Source organism: Onychomys torridus, chromosome 19 (assembly GCF_903995425.1).
Source record: "Onychomys torridus chromosome 19, mOncTor1.1, whole genome shotgun sequence".
Lineage (NCBI taxonomy): Eukaryota > Metazoa > Chordata > Mammalia > Rodentia > Cricetidae > Onychomys > Onychomys torridus.
In genome coordinates, this window is record NC_050461.1 from 53,512,291 (window position 1) to 53,527,402 (window position 15,112).

The following is a 15,112-nucleotide window of genomic DNA, read 5'->3' on the forward strand; positions in this document are numbered from 1 at the left end:
GTCTTTCCCAAGTCCCCCCAACCTTACCTTAGAGATGGCCGTCTTCTCTTGTGTCTTCAGCCGCTTCTTCACATTTCCTTCCTTTATGTGTGACTCCAGGTCCAAAATTACCCTTCTTCTGTGGCACCAGCCATGTTGTATTAGAGTCATCCTTATGACCTATTTTAAATTTTAAACCTCATGAGCTTTTTTTTTTTTTTGGTTTTTTGAGAAAGGATTTCTCTGAGTAGTTTTGGTGCCCGTCCTGGATTTCGCTCTGTAGCCCAGGCTGGCCTCGAACTCACAGAGATCCACCTGGCTCTGCCTCCTGAGTGCTGGGACTACAGGCATGCACTACCACCGCCCGGCACTTGATGAGCTTTTTAAAGACCCTGTCTCCAAACAGGTCACATTTGGAGGTGACTGGTAGTGGGACTTTAAACACATACCTGTTGGGGGTGTGAGGCAGGGGGCACAGTTCATCTCACAAGAGGGGTACAGGGAGCTGCTATGCATGCTGGTGACAGCAGTGAGTTCTGGAGGCATCTAGTTAATTAAAAAGTTACCTGTTGGCTCCCTGTGTGCTACACTCTGGAAAGTGGAGTGAGAGACCAGAGACTCCCCTCTGTGTCTCTGCAAAGCTTGACTCACTTTCTGGAAAAGGCTCAACCAAAACAGATAGGTTTTCCAAATCTTTTTTCTGTTTTGTTTTTAGAGGCAGAGTTTCTCTGTGTAGCTTTGGAGTCTGTCCTAGAACTTGCTTTGTAGACCAGGCTAGCCTCTAATTCACAGATATCTGCCTGCCTCTGCCTCCCAGTGCTGGGATTAAAGGCATGTGTCACCACTGCCCAGCAGTTTTCCAAATCTTTATGAGTTGAGCTGTGTCCCCCAACCCAAAAGAATTTTTTAAAAAAATTATTTCTGAGCATGGTAGCATACACCTTTAATTCCAGCACTCAGAAGGCAGAAACAAGAGGATCTTTGTAGATTTGGGGCCAGCCTGGTCTACAGAACAAGCTCCAGAACAGTCAGGACTACATAGAGAAACCCAGTCTCAAACAAACAAACAAACAAACAAACAAACAAACAAACCTGATCTTAGCCAGGGGACATGAGATTGGATGACAATGACAAGTCATTTCGTCACAGAGAATCTGGGGACTCTGTGTCTCTGAGTAGGGTTAGATGTGTTCATTTTTAGGCCACTGTTTACACAAGAGAACCTTTACACACACTTTGCTGGAGAATACACAGACCGGAATGTACAGACCACATGACTTCAACAACACCCAGACCTGGAGGCCTTAGAAGCTGACTAAGAAAAAACACAAATTAGCATCTGTTTTAAAAACAGAGCCAGGCATAGCGGCATAGGTATTTAATCCCAGAACTCAGGAGGCACAAGTCTCTGTGAGTTTGATCTGGGTCAGCCCGTCTCAAACTAACAATGGACGGCAAGAGCAAAATTAATAGTGGTTGGGAAGGTGGCTCCGTGGATAGAAGCACTTTCTTTGTAATTGTGAGGACCTGAGTTCAAATTCAACAGCCTACATAATAAAAAAAAATCTGAGCCTGGCTATGCATGCCTGTTAACCCAGACAGATCTCAGGAGCTTGCTGGCCAGCCAGCCTAGCCAAAGTGGCTAGCTTCTAGTTCAGTGAGAGTCCCTGTCTTTTTTGTTGTTTCAGGTTTTCGTGTTTTTTGTTTGTTTTGTTTTGTTTTTCGAGACAGGGTAGCCTGTCTACTCACTTTGTTGCCCAGGCTGGCCTCGAACTCACAGAGATCCGCCTGCCTCTGCCTCCCAAGTGCTGGGATTACAGGTGTGTGCCACCACTGCGGCCTGGCCGAGAGTCCCTGTCTCAAGGCAATAAGGGAAAGAACACTGAAGGCAAGCCTCCAGTGTCTTCTTATGATCTCTGCATGCTCATACACAGGCATGCTCACGTGTGCACTCACATATTGCACTCTCATGTTCGGGCACATGTGCATGCATGCGATGATAACAATGGTGATAAAAACAGCCATCAAGACTGAGTGTATATCAGTGATAGAGTGCTTGCCTATCACATGGGGAGGCAAAGCAAAGAGGTAATAAATGTGTGGGATGACTTATGTAATCTCAGAGAATATTGGACGCTTCTTGAATCCAAATCTGCCTGCATGGCTAGATTGAACGTCACACTTTCTTTAGTTGCTGGGCCTAATTGCTGAACTACTAACATGTGCACTTCCCCTCCATTAGCATCCCTACCATAGCTGAAGCCTATGGAGGAATAACCAACGCAAGCCGCAAGCCACACACTTCCACCTTTCCTGGCTGGCGGTTTCTGCCTCCTATGGATAGCCTCAGGGTCGCTCAGGTGTGTGTGTGTGTGTGTGTGTGTGTGTGTGTGTGTGTGTGAGAGAGAGACAGAGACAGAGAGAGAGAGACAGACAGAGAGAGACAGAGAGAAAGAGACAGAGAGAGAGAGAGAGAGAGAGACTTCTTGGAAAAAGAAGGTGAGTGGAATTTCCCAGAGTTGGAAGGGTTAAGCCCTGAGTCAACCTACAGCAAATAGCACACCCAGTGTGAGGTCCCTGGAGTGAACTGACTTTATCTGTGAGTCACATCGCTGGATACACTCTGTTCTATAGAATGTTGGTTAGCAACTCACTTCCAAACATCGTGTCCAACGGCTCTGTCACACAGAACGAACATTTGAAAGGGACCTGGGTTACGACTCATTTTTGACCAGGCAATGAAATGGATGGATGTGGCCCTGAAAGGGACTTGGGCTTAGATTCTGAAAAGGAGTACTATTAGTGTGGGATTCCACTTCCGTACTAAACCAGGAAGCCAGAGGAAGGACCCCTAGCCCCCAGGCTGAAGAGCAAAGCGTGACACCTGAACAGGAAAAACACAGAAAAAGGAATGCAGCCCAAAGGTCCTCTCTTCCTGATTGCCCTGGCTTTTCCAGAGGCACAACGGGATTGCATGGGGAGAGGCTGGCACAACATCACACGGGGTTGGTGTTTTAAACCAGAAACTCAAAATCCAGCAACAGCAACCACAGATCCTCTTAAAAGATCTTCCTTCCCAGTTGTGAGTTAACAGGAATGAGCCTGCAAGAGGGTGGGGCCGGCCGTGCGTCTACGAGGGTGGGGCCGGCCGTGCGTCCACGTCTACGGCTGGAAACAAGGTGTGATGAGTCGCTGTTTGGTTGCTAGGCGACAGTTTCTATGTGGAAACAATTCCTTTCCTCGCAAGAACCAGGCTAGTCTTTTTTTTGCTTAATGAAAGCAGAGCGTTTTCTTGGTACAAGAAGTACACGCAGTGTACACGGACCTGTGACGGTATAGTAAACAGGGTTTATGAAAGAGAATGCTATTCTAGGCTTGAATTCTTCTGTTTGTTTTACATTCACCACCATGGAAATCATTTGCCTGAGGGGACAGGCTGTGTCTTCCTCTTGTTTGTCTTGTCTGGCTGTGGCCTGCATGGGACAGATCATCTCCCAGCTTCTAACACGGGCTCCGTTACCAATGTGCTTCTCGGCCTCTCTGCGTTTGAGGGTGTGTTGTAAATGCGTTCTCCTGTTGAGGAGGGGCAAAGAAGGGGGCATGGGAAGGCAATGAGGACCCTCGCCATGGGATCTAGTCAGCCTATCCTGATTGACTGACAGCCACGAAACTTCAACATCACTTATAAAGTCCAAATTGCCTTGTGAGCCAGTGTCATTTGGGAAGGGAGAACCTGTGGAGCATTTTCTGGATTCATGATTGATGTGTGGGAGGGCCCGCCTCACTGTGTGTGGCACCACTCCAGGCTGGTGGTCCTGGGTCTTATAAGAAAGCAAGTTGAGCAAGGCAGTCAGCAGTCCTCCGTGGCCTCTGCATCAGCTCCTCCCTCCAGGTTCCTGCCCTGACTTCCCCTGATAGTGGACTTAGGAGCTGTAAGAAGGAATAAACCCTCTCCTCCCCAGGTTGCTTTTGGCAGCAATATTTCATCACAGCAATAGTAACACTAACTAAGACATACCTCCAGAGATAGTGTGTGTTTGCCGAGTGGTACCTCAAAGAAGTCTGCTAAAGACAATGGATCCATGCTTACTTAGGGGGAGAGTGTTTGTGGCCCTGAATTTACCTGTATTAGGGCTCTTCTCTCATCCCTGAACATAAAAAGCACTCCTCATGAAAACCACCTTACAATTTTGTTTACAAAGGGAAACTAAGGGGAGAAACAGATTTAAGCCAACGCCTGTATTTTTACTTACTCCTTAAACTTTAAGCTTTGCTTAATCTTTAAACCTTGTAAATTGCATCCTTGAAAGCCGCAGGATCAGGGTAGCAAGATGGGTCAGTAGATAATGGCTCCTGCTGTTCCATCCCCAAGACCCATATATAGGGTAGAAGGGGGAAATTGTATTCTGCAAATTGTCCTCTGATCTCCACATGTGACATGGTGTTCACAGGCATACATTCAAATAAACAAGTAAGTAAGTAAGTAAAGAAAGGGAGAGAGGAAGGAAGGAAGGAAGGAAGGAAGGAAGGAAGGAAGGAGAGAAAAGGAAGGAAGGAAGGAAGGAAGGAAGGAAGGAAGGAAGGAGAGAAAAGGAAGGAAGGAAGGAAGAAGTAAGAAAGAAAGAAAGAAAGAAAGAAAGATAAAGGTAACGGAATGCCTACTAGAAATTTCAGTTTAGAAGAAAGAACGAGGTGGCAGTCATATACAGCCTTTACAAAGACACCCGAGCTTGACTCTAGAAACCCCATACCCATGTCTTAGGACTGTATCATCCTTTTCCTATGTGTGACTCTGTCTAAACACTTAATACATTATCTTTTCCTGAGTGGAGGTCCCCAAGGGGGAAGGGGACTCTCAAGCTGCTGGTGTCTGTGCTGGGCTATGTCTCCTTGCTGCTACTAACAGTATTTCTTCTTCCATTACTTTTAAATTACGTTTTATTTACTTATTTCATGTGTGCACATGTGTGTAGGCCAGAGGACAACTTGCAGAAGTCTATTCTTTCCTTCTACTATGTAGAGCCTAGGTCATTGGACTTAGCATCTTCACTCACTGAACGATTTCCTGGGCCCTCTTGTATTGATTTTTGTCATAATATAAAATGGTATGTATTACTATAATCTCTGTACTTTATCTATGATTACTTGCAACCTTAGTATCCTCTAATGTAATATTTGACATACTATGTGTTAATAAATAATTATTCTTGGCTAGATGAATGAGTGGATGCACAAATGATTAATATAATATTGTGTGTTCCAGTTCCAGAGATTTATTTAAATAAATTTGAGGCTCTGAAAACCGTGTGGTGATTGGTGTTATTACAAGAAGCAAATCTCCACAGACTTAATTTAGGGTCCTGTCTTGCTTGCCCTGTCTTCATGAAGCCACATATATAGGTAGACATATCAGTAGAAACTTCTCAAGTATGGATTCAGAATATGGATATCCTCTTAGCTTTAGGTTCATGAAATTAACTTTCAAAGTGGAAAGTTTTAGGCTTTATGGGTGCATTGCAGTGGCAGACACGTTATTCCACTAATGTGCAAAGCCCTGGGTTCCCTAGCACCATATATCCCCCACATAAGGAATGCATGCAGGCTCACAGGCCATAGGGTCAGTGTCTTTCCCTCAGGCAGTGTGTGTGTTTCCTGGAGCAGAGCCAGAGCTTTGCCACTCGGCACATCCTCAGAAAAGGTATCTGTACAGCCGGAAGTAAGATGTGGGCTGGTCTTACTTCCTTCCACCCTGTAGGAAAATCCATGGATGAACTTTGCCCTCCGGGTTTCAGAGGATGAAAATGCATGCTCTATTGCATTTCATCCTCTGAAATGTCCCACAGGTCATTGGTGGACTATGGGACTCTGATTTATAGTTCCCAATGGGTAATAGTCATTGAGGTTCTAAACTCTTTCCTGAACCCCCTGACTCTCACAGCAGCCCCATGGTTTGTGAGTGTGTGTATGCTTCTTCTATACTTATTTGTAGCTGAAGAACAAGGCACAGAAGGTTAAATGAGTTGCATAAGGGCTCTGAACCTAGCATGTGACAGAACTGAGTTTGGTTTGAGACTGGCCAAGTCCAGAATTTATGTCCCTAACCCTTCTAGGTCTCTGTCTCTAAATCAAGAAGGGTGAAGAAATGGCTATGTAGAGCAGTTGTCAAGACGGCCTTTTATAGCTGTGCCTTTTATCATTTGACTTTGTTCTGAGATGGGCCTGACGGCTCACGTGACCCACGGCTCAAAGGTCTTGCACACAGGAGGCAGAGCACGTGTCCCACTCCACGCCAGGACTCACCTTGTCTCAACCTTAGATGGTACCAAGGTGGAGATTATCTTCTCTGGGTTCGACTTGAGATCCACCCCTGCAGACTCATACCCTCAGCGCCCGGGACTGGACTTCATAGGGTGCCATAAAAGATACTGTGAAGCCAACAGTACCTACCAAGAGTTCATCTCCTGCACCCGAGGAGAGGAGCTGGCGATCATTAGAGGGAACATTCTACTCTCTGCCCTTGTTGAAGACCACCAGAAACAAAGAAGACCTTCTCTGGGAGAGAAGAAGTGGGGTGCTTAATACAACCCCAGCACACACACACATAAACACACACCACTTACCATACGACACACTCTCACTACAGGTATGCTCTGTACCATACACCACATACTCACACACTACGTGCTCCCTACCACTTTCTTTTATCAGCAAGTCCTTCTGCAGGCATTGGCCAACACCAGCATTCCAAAGACAGCACATCTCACTCCCCTGCCTGCAGAAGGAAGGCCTGACTCCCACGCTAAATCATAGCAACTGCCGAGGAGTGGCCGGTGGGGCCCACCCTTCTCACAGGAAGTGAGAAAGAGCAAATAACTAGTTTTTCTTCAAGGGCTGGTGCACATGTTAAATAACTGATTAAAGGGAGAGAGACAGGGAGCTGTTTAAGAGGTAGTGACAGCTCTGGAGAAGCACAATAGGGCAGGGACCAGGCAGCAGCCTGGCAGAGACCACAAGATTCCTATACAGTCTTTTATGAACAGAGCTCTGAAATTCCAGAGCCCGCAGGAGGTGGCTCCCTCTTCGGTTCAGTGGGGCTGTGCTGCCAAGAATGCACAGAGCCTTCAGTGCCCTTGGGACACCTGAGCTGTGGGTCAGGGAGGTGGCCCTAGGCAAGAATTCCAGGATTGGGCCTGGGCTCTTTTGGCATTAAGAAAATCAAAGTGTGACATCTTTCCATGAACCTGGGGCTGTATCTCAACAAAAAGCAGGGCTTGTCTGTGTGCCTTTAGGACCCAGAGGAAGGTGGGACCTGAGAGGCTTGGAGTTATCAAGGTCTGGTTGACAGCATACCACCATCCATGGAGCTGTGATCCATCCATCACTCTGAGGATGAGGTCTCCCATTGCCAGCTCTGCACCAGTCAGCACACAATCTGGATAGACTCAGGATCTGCAGAAACCTGTCTCGGCACTTACACTCCCTTAAGAACAAAAACAAACAAACAAAAAATCAAGGAGCTACAAGCAGATAGCTCCAGAATCAGAGGATTGGTAGTTAAGGGCTCTGGTGTATAGGGAAACAGACTTCAGAGTACAAGGAGCATTGGTCCCACCTGAAGTCTTGTTAAAATGTGGGTTTCAGGGCTCGGGAGACTGTTCATGCAGTAAACTGCTTGTCAGTCAAGCATAAGAATCAGAGATTGAGCCCTAGAGCCCGTGTGAAAAGCTGGATATGGTGGTGTGTCCCTGAAATTCCAGGGTTGGGGAAATAGAGACGGGACACCTATGGGGCTCATTCTCCAACCAGCCTGCTCTAGTGGGCCAGCTCCAGATAAAAGTAAAAACCCTGTCTCAAAATCAACATGAAGGGGGCTGGAGAGATGGTTTAGTAGTTAAGATGTTGCTCTTGCAGAAGACACACACACACACACTTTAAAATAATATAAATATCTGGGCGATAGTGGCACACACCTTTAATCCCAATGCTCAGAAGGCAGAGGCAAGCAGATCTCAGTCTGAGGCCAGCCTACTTTACTTGGCAAATTCCAGGCCGGTCAGAGCTACATAGTGAGATCCTGTCTCAAAAACAACAACAGGTTGGGGATTTAGCTCAGTGGTAGAGCACTTGCCTAGCAAGTGCAAGGCCCTGGGTTCGGTCCTCAGCTCTGGGAAAAAAAAAAAAAGTCAAAAACAATAATAATATCAAAAATCTTTTAAAAACGAAGTGGAGAGCAAGTGAAGAAGATATTAGAGGCTGACTTCTAGCCTCCATACATACTTGCACACATGTACACATACATGTATGTATACACCAAGAGATATGTATTTCAACGGTCTGATATCTCCACCAGGCAGGGCCAAGGCTTCTGGGCCATGGACTATATTTTGAATATCCAAGGGCCCAGGGAAGACATGGGAAGGTTTGGTGAGTGAGTGCTTGTGCTCATTCTCAGGCAGCTGGGAAGACTTCCTGGAGGAGGGGTTGTATTGTACCCTGTTGTGAGACTGCATGGAGAAGGTGACAAAGATACCCCAGATCACCCTATATGTGACTTGATGAATCTCATCATGCCCGGCCACTGTCTAGCCAAAGCCAAGGGTGAAATGACTCAAGACCCTTGGAGGGGGAGAAGAGAAGGCCGAACAAACCTTGGTGACTGAGTTTGCCATGTAGTAGCTTGGGGCGAGGATTGAACCAGGTGACCTAACAATGTGCTCACTCATGGCAGAGGACATAAGCAATAAAAAGCATCCTTGTTGAGGACTGTCGTCATCTTGTTATTAGAAGTCGGGGAGTACTGTGTCTCCTGTTGGCTTCTGAGCTCCGGGTCAGCCTACTCCATAACCAATGACTTCCTGTTGAGGCACCTGCTGTCTCCCTGTCTGTGGTTGTTGGGGTGCAGGGCAGCCATGACTCTGGGATGGATAGATATGGCAGCTTTGTCCCCTGAGGCCAAGGGAAACCCCAGCTGCCTCTGTGCTGGGCAGAACTCACTGAGGAACCGGGGACTTGAGATGAGCATATGGGTGGAAAGTTCTTTTCAAACCCTCTAACCTGAGCACAGCAGCACACGCCAGTAATTCCAGCCCTGGAGAAGGAGAAGCAGGAGGACCAGGAGTTCGTGGTTATCCTACTTACTGAGTTCAAGGCCAGCCTGAGCTCAATGAGACCCTGCCTTAAAAAAAAAAAAAAAAATGAAGCAAACCATCCAACTAACAACAGTGAGATGCCACTGAACAATCTAAATTGCTCCGCTGCTGGGCAGTGGTGGCGCACGCCTTTAATCGCAGCACTCAGGAGGCAGAGGCAGGTGGATCTCTGTGAGTTCAAGGCCAGCCTGGGCTACAGAGTGAGCTCCAGGAAAGGCGCAAAGCTACACAGAGAAACCCTGCCTCAAAGAAAAAAAAAATTAAAAAAAAATTGCTCACATCTAAATTGCTCTGCCATTCTACCCAGGATAGTAGGCTGTCTACATTGCAAAACACAACAGGAAAGCTGTAAACAGAGCGGGGCCCAGCTCAGCACAGTGACTCTTGGCTTTTTTTTTTCGAGACAGGGCTTCTCTGTAACACCTCTGGCTGATCTGGAACTCACTTCGCGTAGACCAGGCCAAAACTCAAAAGAGATCCACCTGCCTCTGCCTCCAGAGGGCTGGGATTAAAGGCAGGACAGTGACTCCTTAGTGTTGGGTTATCCTCTTTTCCCAGTTTAGCCCTCTGCAAGAGAGCAAGAGCTTCGTGAACACGGGTGTGAGGGGCTGGCAACAGAGGGTGGACAGATGCATTTTCCAAACATTCCCTTTAACAGATAACCAGCCCAGAAGGTATCAGGCACCAGCTGGGTCCTGCTGGGGAGGAGTAGCCGCTCGAAATGGCATGACAGGAATCTAAACAGAAGTGAGATTTATTTCCCCTGCTCCCTGGCAGGGTTTTATCCGTACATTTTTCTTCTTGTCTAGCAGGGCAGAGCAAACGATCTTTCTGTCAATTGGCAATGCTTCATTTTTTTTGTTGTTGTTGTTGATGTATTTGTACATGAAACTGGAGTCTGTTAGGTGGATGGTAGTGTACAAAGCTTCTCCCTTTCTTTTATTCTTTAATTGTGTTTGTTGTGTGTGTAACGTGGGGGTTAGAGGTCAACCTTGGATGTCCTACCTTAGGAGCCATCCACCTTTTTTTTTTTATATTGATGACATTTATTTTGATCCTGAAAAGCAAGTATATATTATAATGCTTAATAGGTTTTAAATTTTTGATGGACTTAAAAACAAAAGTATAAATTATATTTTATCAACTTTAAAATTCTTTACATTTTAATTATTTTATTATTATTGTTGTTATTGTTATTGTTATTATTAGGTTTTTTGGTTTTTTTTCCACAGGCATATAAACTATTTATTAACAGCAAAGGCCCAGGGACTCGTTTCTTCTTGGAAACACCCACAGTATGGCCCCGGCGGCCAGTGGTCTTGGTGTGTTGACCTCGGACACGAAGGCCCCAAAAGTGGCGCAGCCCCCTATGGGCTCTAATCTTCTTCAGACGCTCCAGGTCCTCACGCAGCTTGTTGTCTAGACCATTGGCCAGAACCTGGCTGTACTTCTCGTCCTTCACGTCCTTCTGTCTGTTCAAGAACCAGTCTGGGATCTTGTACTGTTGTGGATTCTGCATGATGGTGATCACATGTTCCACCTCGTCCTCTGTGAGTTCTCCAGCCCTCTTGGTGAGGTCAATGTCTGCTTTCCTCAACACCACATGAGCATATCTCCGCCCCACACCCTTAATGGCAATGATGGCAAAGGCTATTTTCCGCCGCCCATCGATGTTGGTGTTGAGTACTCACAAAATGTGCTGGAACTTCTCAGGGATCACTAGAGACATGGCGGCGGCACAATCGGTGGCGTGTAGGCCTCCTGTGGAAGAGTATTATTGAGTTTTTGAGACAAAGTCTCTCTACATAGTCCTGGCTGCCCCGGAACTCGTTCTGTTTACCAGGCTGCCCTCAAACTAACAGAGATCCACCTACCTCTGCCTCCTGAATGCTGGGATTAAAGGTGTGCACCACCACTCCTGGATGTAATTATTTTATTTTTTAAGATTATAATATTATATTATAATACACAATTTCCTCTTTCTACTGTTCAAAGATTCCAATATATCCCTTTTTGTTGTCTTTCAAATATATGGCCTCTTTTTTCATTGCAGTGTGTGTGTGTGTGTGTGTGTGTGTGTGTGTGTGTGTGTGTGTAAATGCAACCTGCTCAGTCTGAATAATGCTATTTATATGTATGCCTTCAGAGCTGACCGCCTGGTATTGGGTAATCATTTGGTGTGCTCTTCCTGGGAAAGACAATTTCTCCACTCTCAGCATTCCTTAGTCGCCTGTAGTTCTTTGTATAGGGTTGAGGCCTTAGTCCACTCTGTTTTTTTGAGATGGAGTTGGTGGAACCTGGGGCGTGTTGATTTGGTTAGGCTGGTGGGCCAGTGAGCCCCAGGCCTCTTCCTGTCTACCTCCCCAGCCCTGGGGTTATGGGCATGCACCATCATGTCTGGCTTTTTCCATGGGTTCTGGGGGATGGTATGCAGGTCCCCGTGTTTGGGGGATGGTCCGCAGGTCCCTGTGTTTGAGCAGCAATCCCTTTAACCACTGTGCCGTCTCAGTGCCTCCTGCTCCTGTTCTTTATCAGATCTTTTAGGAATTGGCCAGATACTGATGTTTCCCAGGCGAAAGGCAGAGAAACATGAGCAACCTTTGCTCTTTCATGCTGAACACAGAACTCTACTCCCTATGGGAGGTTGTCCCTGGCCCGGTGCCTTCCTAGAGAGCCCCACACCTGCCTCACCCTCCTGGGGAGCCCCACCTAAGAGAGAACTCCCTGTACACTCTCACGGTAGCTTCAGTGAACAAAGTTTACTGTAGCTTGAAGGCCCTCCCACCTGTGGACTTCCTCCTCTGGCCTCTCTCAAGACCGGTGCCATAAAAGATGTTGGCGTCATAAAAGATGTCATCTCCCTGGAAGGAAGGGACTCCCTAGGCTCCTCCTCTCACTTTGAGTCACGGATGCACTTGGCAAATGACCTGACAGAGGACTGGCAAATAAATAGTACATAGAATACTTGTTGCTATTATCAATGCCTTTAGGTTAACCAATGGAAACAATGGAGGGCCAGCCACAGCAGACATAGCCCTGTGTGCTGGGTTTGCAGGCCTGAGCAGGATGTGAGCCCTGCCTCTGGCTGCCTTCTGATCCCTGTGAAATGATGGCCAGAGGTCCACGTTACAGAAATTAAGGGCATTGAAAGTGAGGGTGGGAATGGCGGGCTCTGTGCTCCCAGAGCACGCCCAAGGGTGTCTGTGTGAAGTGAGGAGGACCGCAGCAAGAAGGTGATGAGCTTTTCTCTCCAGAGAGAGACAAGAGGAAAGGGCATCATGGAAGAGAGAGAGGTGAGAGAAGAGAAGGAAGGCCTCTGGGGAGTAGCATAGTCTAGCTTGGCGGGAGTGGAGTGGGGATAGGAGGTAAAAGTGAAGTGAAGAAAAAAGGTACCACGGAGCTAGCTGAGCAGTGTCTCTCTGTACCACTCGGGAACCAGAACCTTGTCCTGTGAGCATCAAGAAACTAACAGGACAGTGGCCTTTGTGAGCCAGGGTGGCTCCAGCAATAGGAACCTGGGAAGGACCTGACAGGGAGTGTGATCAGGAACGATCAGAGGAAGAGACCAAGGACTCTCTGGAGGGAGGTTATGTAATGCTTAGCTCAATGGCGTGTGCGCGCGCGCGCGCGCACGCGCACACGCACACACACACACACACACACACACACACACACAAGTGTGTCATCTATTGGAGGTTATAGGTGATAATTCCCAATGTACAGATAAGAGAAACCCTGCTCCGTCATCTGCTACACTCACCCTCGTGACTACAGACTCCAGTGTGAAGTCCACAGCTTTTCTGGGGGTTTTCTTCTTGACTTGTGTGTTCTCTGCCTGTGAAACATGACCCCCAAACTGATTAACAGAATTCAGCTTGCCATATCCCTCAGTCTCCTCTTGTTTCTCAGAACATCTTTGAGGATGATAGAATAGTGATTTGGAAGACCTTTCCTCGGTTTAGGCTTATCTGATGTCTCCTCATTGTAAGTAAGTGTTTGGGTAGAAATTTCACAGAAATGGTTCATGTTGTGATTGCAGCTTCTCAGATAGAACATGATTCTATCTGTCCTGTTATTAATGCTATGTCTTTTTCTTGACAGGTCCTGTTTCAGATTTATTTATACAAAGATCGCTTAAGGGTATCAACTCTGTGTAGACACAGCCCAGGAAGACAACGGTCTTTCTGCCCTCATGTGGATTGGTAAAGACCTCTGTCCCAGAGTCTTCATAGGGACCAGGGTTCTTGGCCTTGGCACTGGCCAGCAGAGCTGGAGACACTAGTGATGAAGGCATCCATGCAATGGGGATGTAATGTACTTCTGCAGTTTGGGGTGGGCAGTGTGGACAAGTTAATTGAACCTGTGCCTGCACCACTGTCAATTTTGACTTCCAAGGGATTTATCAGGGTCTGAATGGCCCTTGGCCTTCAGCTTCTGGAACTTTCCTTCTGACTCTTGGTAAACCATGTGTTTTTCAGGAACTGCTTATGGTTTTTATAGTTTCATTTCTCCTGTGATTTCTGTGCTATTTGGGGGGCTGTGCTGTGCTTCCCGAATTTGGCCATGTCTACCTGGTAGCTTGACAATAACGTTAGCTGTGATTACTTGGCTCAGTTTTTATGTCAGCTTTTTTTCACCAGGAACTTCTTTTTGTTTTTTCCTGAGACAGGGTTTCTCTGTGTCACTTTGCGTCTTTTCTGGAACTTGCTCTGTAGACCAGGCTGGCCTCGAACTTACAGAGATCCGCCTGCCTCTGCCTCCCAAGTGCTGAGATTAAAGGCGTGTGCCACTACCGCCCGGCTTTCTTTTCTTTTGTGGAGCTGAGTACCGAACCCAGGGCCTTGCGCTTGCTAGGCAAGCACTCTACCACTGAGCTAAATCCCCAACTCCTCATTTTAAAATAAGGACTTGAGACCATGCAAATAGCCCATTTCTCATCAAATTTGTCACTAGATTTAGGATCTGCTGATGTCTCTTGCATTAATTATTATCACGAAGGCCACTAATGGTGATTTTCTCTTTTTAAAAATATGGAATGCTTCATGAATTTGCATGTCAATCTCACATGGACCAGGCTAATTTTCTCTGTATTGTTCCAATTTTAATATACATGCTGCCAAAGTGAGCACTAAATGGTGACTTTCTAATCCTATAGTTTATCTACATTGATTGGCATGCTATTATAAGGTTTAGCTTCTATCTATCTATCTATCTATCTATCTATCATCTATCTTCTTACTATGGGATCATAGATTCCAAGTTTATTCAATGGATTTCTAATTTTTTGTTGCTACATATATAAATATTTATATTTACGATTTATTTATTTCCACTTTATGTCTCTGAGTGTTTGCCTGTATGCATGTTTTATACAGTGCCTGTAGAGGCTAGAAGATGGCATTAGAGCCCCTGGAAATAACATTACAGATGGTTATGGGTAGACAAATGGGTGCTGGGAATAGAACCTGGGTCCTCTGCAAGAACATCAAGTGTTCTTGCCCACTGAACCATCTCTTGAGTTGCCATGGTGCTTTTTACTGTTTGAACCATTCCTGATTTGGCTAATGAAAGCACTTCATTCAAATTGGCTTCTGCGTCCTCCTGATTTATCTCCATTACAGGTTGGGAGCTCCCTGATGTTCTAGCTCTACAAGATATTCTAAGTGTTGGGTTTTTTTGTTTGTTTGTTTGTTTGTTTTTGTTTTGTTTGTTTTTGTTGTTGTTGTTGTTTTGTTTTGTTTTTGGTGTTTTTGAGACAGGGTTTTTTTTGTGTAGCTTTGCGCCTTTCCTGGAACTAGCTTTGTAGACCAGGCTGGCCTTGAACTCACAGAGATTCGCCTGCCTCTGCCTCCCAAGTGCTGGAATTAAAGTCGAGCGCCACCAAAGTTTAGCGCCACCAACACCTGGCACAAGATATTCTAAGTTTATCTTGTACTTTTACTGATTGTTTTAGTTTCATCTAAATTGCTGTGATTAAAAACACC

At 46.2% G+C, this 15,112-nt stretch overlaps 1 non-coding gene and 1 pseudogene across 1 annotated transcript; both read right to left on the bottom strand.

Annotated features, from left to right (window-relative positions):
- Positions 1 to 2,830: 2,830 nt before the first annotated feature.
- On the bottom strand, positions 2,831 to 10,857 carry LOC118570310 (annotated as a pseudogene).
- Positions 10,858 to 14,152: 3,295 nt separating this feature from the next.
- Positions 14,153 to 14,257, bottom strand: LOC118570743. Its single transcript, XR_004943236.1, has one exon. It is a non-coding gene; the product is annotated as a U6 spliceosomal RNA (small nuclear RNA).
- Positions 14,258 to 15,112: the final 855 nt, after the last annotated feature.